Source organism: Homarus americanus, unplaced genomic scaffold, assembly GCF_018991925.1.
Source record: "Homarus americanus isolate GMGI-L3 unplaced genomic scaffold, GMGI_Hamer_2.0 scaffold53225, whole genome shotgun sequence".
In the NCBI taxonomy this organism is placed as follows: Eukaryota; Metazoa; Arthropoda; class Malacostraca; order Decapoda; family Nephropidae; genus Homarus; species Homarus americanus.
This window is the reverse complement of record NW_024750875.1, coordinates 1,610,979-1,617,729: the sequence shown is the minus strand read 5'-3', so window position 1 is coordinate 1,617,729 and position 6,751 is coordinate 1,610,979.

The window sequence follows — 6,751 nt, the reverse complement described above, 5'->3', positions numbered from 1 at the left end:
TGCCCCAACACCACACCAGCCCACAGTGCCCCAACACCACACCAGACTACAGTGCCCCAACACCACACCAGCCCATACAGTGCCCTAACACCACACCAGACCACAGTGCCCCAACACCACACCAGACCACAGTGCCCCAACACCACACCTCAGCCCACAGTGCCCCAACACCACACCAGACCACAGTGCCCCAACACCACACCAGCCCACAGTGCCCCAACACCACACCAGCCCACACAGCACCCCAACACCACACCAGGACCACAGTGCCCCAACACCACACCAGACCACACAGTGCCCCAACACCACACCAGCCCACAGTGCCCCCAACACCACACCCAGCAGCCCACAGTGCCCCAACACATCACACCAGGACCACAGTGCCCCAACACCACACCAGACCACACAGTGCCCCCAACACCACACCAGACCACAGTGCCCAACACCACACCAGACCACAGTACCCCAACACCACACCAGACCACAGTGCCCCAACAACACCACACTCCAGACCACAGTGCCCCAACACACACACCAGCCCACAGTGCCCCAACACCACACCAGACCACAGTGCCCCAACACCCACACCAGACCACAGTGCCCCCAACACCACACCTGCCTCCACAGTGCCCCAACACCACACCAGACCACAGTGCCCCCAACACCACACCAGCCCACAGTGCCCCAACATTCACACCAGACCACAGTGCCCCAACACCACACACCAGCCCACAGTGCCCCAACACCACATCTGCAGCCCACAGTGCCTCAACACCCACACCAGACCACAGTGCCCCAACAATGCCACACCAGACCACAGTGCCCCAACACCACACCAGCCCACAGTGCCCACACCACACACCAGACCACAGTGCCCCAACACCACACCAGACCACAAAGCCTCCCCAACACACACACCACAGCCCACAGTGCCCCAACACCACACTAGACCACAGTGCCCTGGGGCCCACACTGCATTGCAGTGCCCCAACACCACACACCAGACCATGTGCCCCAACACCCACACCAGACCACAGTGCCCCAACACCACACCAGACCACAGTGCCCCAACAACACCACACCAGCCCACAGTGCCCCAACACCACACCAGACCACAGCCCCAACACCCACACCAGACCACAGTGCCCCAACACCCACACCAGACCACAGTTCCCCAACACACACCAGACCACAGTGCCCCCAACACTCCACACCAGCCCACAGTGCCCAACACCCACACCAGACCACAGTGCCCCAACACCACACCAGACCACAGTCTCAACACCACACCAGCCCACAGTGCCCAACACCCACACCAGACCACAGTGCCCCAACACCAACGTGCCCACAGTGCCTAACACACACCAGACCACAGTGCCCCAACACCACACCACCACAGTGCCCCAACACCACACCCAGACCAAGGCAGCCCCAACACCACACCAGACCACAAAACCAACACCACACCAGGACCACAGTGCCCCAACACCACACTGAGACCACAGTGCCCCCAACACCCACACCAGGACTACAAAAGTTCTTCTAACAACACCACACCAGACCACAGTGCCCCAACACCACACCACAGCCCACAGTGCCCCCCTAACACCACACCAGACCACAGTGCCCCAACACCCACACCAGCCCACAGTGCCCCAACACCACCAGACCACAGTGCCCCAACAACACCACACCAGACCACAGTGCCCCACACACACCAGACCACAGTGCCCCAACACCACCAGACTACAGTGCCCCAACACCACCCAGCCCACAGTGCCCCAACACCACACCAGCCCACAGTGCCCCAACACCACAAACCACAGTGCCCCAACACCCACACCAGACCACAGCCTCACAACACTCACACCAGACCAAGGTACTCAAACACCACACCAGACCACAGTGCCCCAACACCACACCAGACCACAGTGCCCCAACACCACACCAGGACCACAAAAAGCCCCAACACCCACACACCAGCCCACAGTACCCCAACACCACCAGAGACCACATGCGTGCCCTCAACAACATTCACACCAGACCACAGCAACCCCAACACCACACCAGACCATACAGTGCCCCAACACTCCACACCAGCCCACAGCCCCAACACCACACTCCAGCCCACAGTGTCTAACACTCCACACCAGACTACAGTGCCCCAACACTCCACACCAGACCACAGTGCCTCGAACACCACACCAGACCACAGTACCCCCAACACCACACCCCAGACCACAGGCCCCAACACCCACACACCAGGACCACAGTGCTCCTCAACACACACCAGCCCACAGTGCTCCAACACCCACACCAGACCGCTGGTGCCCAACACCCACACCACATACAGTGCCCCAACACCACACAGCGCCCACAGTGCCCCAACACACACCAGACCCCATGTGCCCCAACACCCACACTAGACCACAGCCAACACCACACCAGACCACAGTGCCCCAACACCCACACCAGACCACACAGTGCCCCAACACCACACCCAGAGACCACAGTGCCCCAACACCCACACCAGACCACAGTGTGCCCCAACACCACACCAGGACCACAGTGCCCCAACACCACACCACAGACCACAGCAAAGCCCCAACACCACCAGACCACAGTGCCCAACACCCACACCTGCTCACAGCACTAAACACACAACAGACCACACAGTGCCCCAACAACACCCACACCAGAACAGCCCCAACACCACACCAGACCATACAGCCCCAACACCCACACCAGCGCCCACAGTGCCCCAACACACACCAGGACCACAGTGCCCCAACACCAGCCCAGACCACACAGTGCCCCAACACCACACCAGGACCACAGTGCCCCCAACACCCACACCAGCCCACAGTACCCCAACACCACACCTCAGGACCACAGTGCCCCAACACCCACACCAGACCACAGTGCCCCAACACCACACCAGACCACAGTGCCCCAAACACCCACACCAGCCCACAGCCCCAACACCACACCACAGTTTCAGCCCACAGTGCTCCAACACCCACACCAGCCCACAGTGCCCTAACACCACACCACAGGACCACAGTGCCCCAACACCACACCAGCCACAGTCCCTCAACACCACACCAGCCCATGCGCCCCAACACCACACCAGACCACAGTGCCCCAACACCACACCAGACCACAGTGCCCCAACAACACTACACCAGACCACAGTGCCCCAACACCACACCCAGGACCACAGTGCCCCCTGCAACACCACACCACAGACCCAGTGCCCCAACACCACACCAGCCTACAGTGCCCCAACACCACACCAGCCACAGTGCCCCAACACCACACCAGACCACAGTGCCTCAACACCTACACCAGACCACAGTGCCCCAACACCACACCAGACCACAAAGTGCCCCAACACCACACCAGACCACAGTGCTCCAACACCACACCAGACCACAGTGCCCCAACACCACACCAGACCACAGTGCCCCTGTCAACACTCCACACCAGACTTACAGTGCCCTAACACCACACCACAGACCACACAGTGCCCCAACACCACACCAGACCACAGTGCCCCCACACCACACCACAGGACCACAGTGCCCCAACACCCACACCAGACCAGCAGTGCCCCAACACCACACCAGACCACAGTGCCCCAACACCACACACACACCAGACCACAGTGCCCCAACACCACACCAGACCACAGTGCCCCAACACACCCAGACCACAGTGTCCCCAACACCCACACCAGACCACAGTGCCCCCACACACCACACCAGACCACAGCCCCAACACTACACCAGTGCCCTAACACCACACCAGACCACAGTGCCCCCAACAACACCACCCAGACCACAGTGCCTAACACCACACCAGACCACAGTGCCCCAACACCACAATTGTTTCTCCAGCCCCAACACCACACCCAGACCACAGTGCCCCAACACCACACCAGACCACAGTGCCCCAACACCACTCCAGCCCACAGTGCCCAACAAACACACACACCCAGACCACAGTGCCTCAATATTCACACCAGACCACAGTGCCCCACCCACACCACCACAGTGCCCAACACTGACCAGACCACAGTGCTCCCCTCAACACCACCAGCCCAGCATGCGTGCCCAACACCCACACTCCAGACCACAGTGCCCCAACACCACACCAGCCCACAGTGCCCCAACACCCACACCAGCCCACAGTGCCCCACCACACCAGACCACAGTGCCCCAACACCACACCAGCCCAGTGCCCCCAACACCACACCAGACCACAGTGCCCCCAACACCACACCAGCCCACAGTGCCCCAACACCCACACTCAGACCACAGTGCCCCAACACCACACCCAGACCACAGTGCCCCCCAACACCACACACCAGACCACAGTGCCCCAACAGCACACCAGACCACAGTGCCCCAACACCACACCAGACCACAGCAGTGCCCTCAACACACACCCACTTCTCTCACAGTGGCCCCACCACACCAGCCCACAAAGTGCCCAACACCACACCACAGCCCACAGTGCCCCAACACACACCATAGGGACCACAGTGCCCCAACACTCCACACCCAGACCACAGTGCCCCAACACCACACCAGACCACAGTGCCCCAACACCACACCAGACCACAGTGCCCCAACACCACACCAGACCACAGTGCCCCAACACCACACCAGACCACAGCCCCAACACCACACCAGACTACAGTGCCCCCACACCACACCAGACCACAGCCCCAACACCACACCAGACCACAGTGCCCCAACACCACACCAGCCACAGTGCCCCCAACACTCACCAGCCCACAGTGCCCCAACACCACACCAGACCAGCCACAGTGCCCCAACACCCACACCAGCCCACAGTGCCCCAACACCACACCCTCCACAGACCACAGCACCTTCTAACACCACACTCCAGACCACAGTGCCCCCAACACCACACCAGAACACAGTGCCCCAACACCACACCAGACCACAGCCCCCAACACCACACCAGACCACAGTGCCCCCACACCACACTCCAGACCACAGTGCCCCAACACTACACCACACACACAGTGCCCAACACCACACCAGACCACAGTGCCCCAACACCACACCAGCCCACAGTGCCCTAACACCACACCAGACCACAGTGCCCCAACACCACACCACAGACCACAGTGCCTTCAACACCACACCAGACCACAGTGCTCAACACCACACCAGCCCACAGTGCCCCCAACACTACACACCAGACCAGTGCCCCAACACTGAGCCACAGTGCCCCAACACCACACCAGACCACAGTGCCCCAACACCCACACCAGACCACAGTGCCCCAACACCACACACCCAGACCACAGTGCCCCAACACCACACCAGACCACAGTGCCCCAACACCACCAGACCACAGTGCCCCAACACCACACACCAGACCACAGTGCCCCACCACCACACCAGACCATACAGTGCCCCAACACCACACCAGCCCACAGTGCCCCACACACACCAGACCACAGTGCCCCAACACCACACCAGACCACAGTGCCCCCAACACCACACCAGACCACAGTGCCCCAACACCACACCAGCCCACAGTGTCTCAACACCACACCAGACCACAGCAGTGCCCCCAACACCACACCAGCAGACCACAGTGCCCCAACACCACCAGACCACAGTGCCCCAACACCCACACACCAGACCACAGTGCCCCAACACCACACCCCAGACCTGGTGCCCCAACACCACACCAGACCACAGTGCCCCAACACACCAGCAGACCAGCAGTGCCCCAACACCCAGCCACCAGACCACAGTGCCCCCAACACCACACCACAGACCACAGTGCCCCAACACCACACCAGGGACTACAGTGCCTCAACACCACACCAGACCACATACAGTGTGCCCCCAACACACACCCAGACCACAGTGCCCCAACACCACACCACACCCTACAGTGCCCCAACACACTAGAACTACAGTGCCCCAACACCACACCAGACCACAGTGCCCCAACACCACACCAGACCACAGTGCCTCAACACACACCAGACCATACAGTGCCCCAACACCACACCAGCCCACAGTGCCCCAACACACACCAGACCACAGTGCTCCACACCACACCAGCCCACAGTGCCCCCACCACAGCCCAGCCCACAGTGCCCCAACACCACACCCGCACCACAGCCCCACACCACACACCACTTCACAGTGCCCCAACACCACACTGTGCCCACAGTGCCCCAACACCACACCAGCCCACAGTGCCCCCAACACCACACCAGACCACAGTGCCCCAACACCACACCAGCCCACAGTGCCCCCAACACCACACCAGCCCACAGTGCCCCAACACCACACCAGCCCACAGTGCCCCAACACCACACCACAGCCCACAGTGCCCCCAACACCACACCAGACACAGAAAGTGCCCCAACACCACACCAGACCCTCACAGTGCCCCAACACCACACCAGACCAGCGTGCCCCCAACACCACACCTTCAGACCACAGTGCCCCCAACACCAGCACCAGACCACAGTGCCCCAACACCACACTAGCCCACAGTGCCCCAACACCACACCAGACCACAGTGCCCAACACCCACACCAGACCACAGTGCCCCACCACACCACAGCCCACAGTGTGCCCCAACACCACACCAGACCACAGCCTCCCCACACTACACCAGCCCACAGTGCCTCCCAACACTACACCTCAGACCACAGTGCCCTGGCCCACACCAGACCACAGTGCCCCAA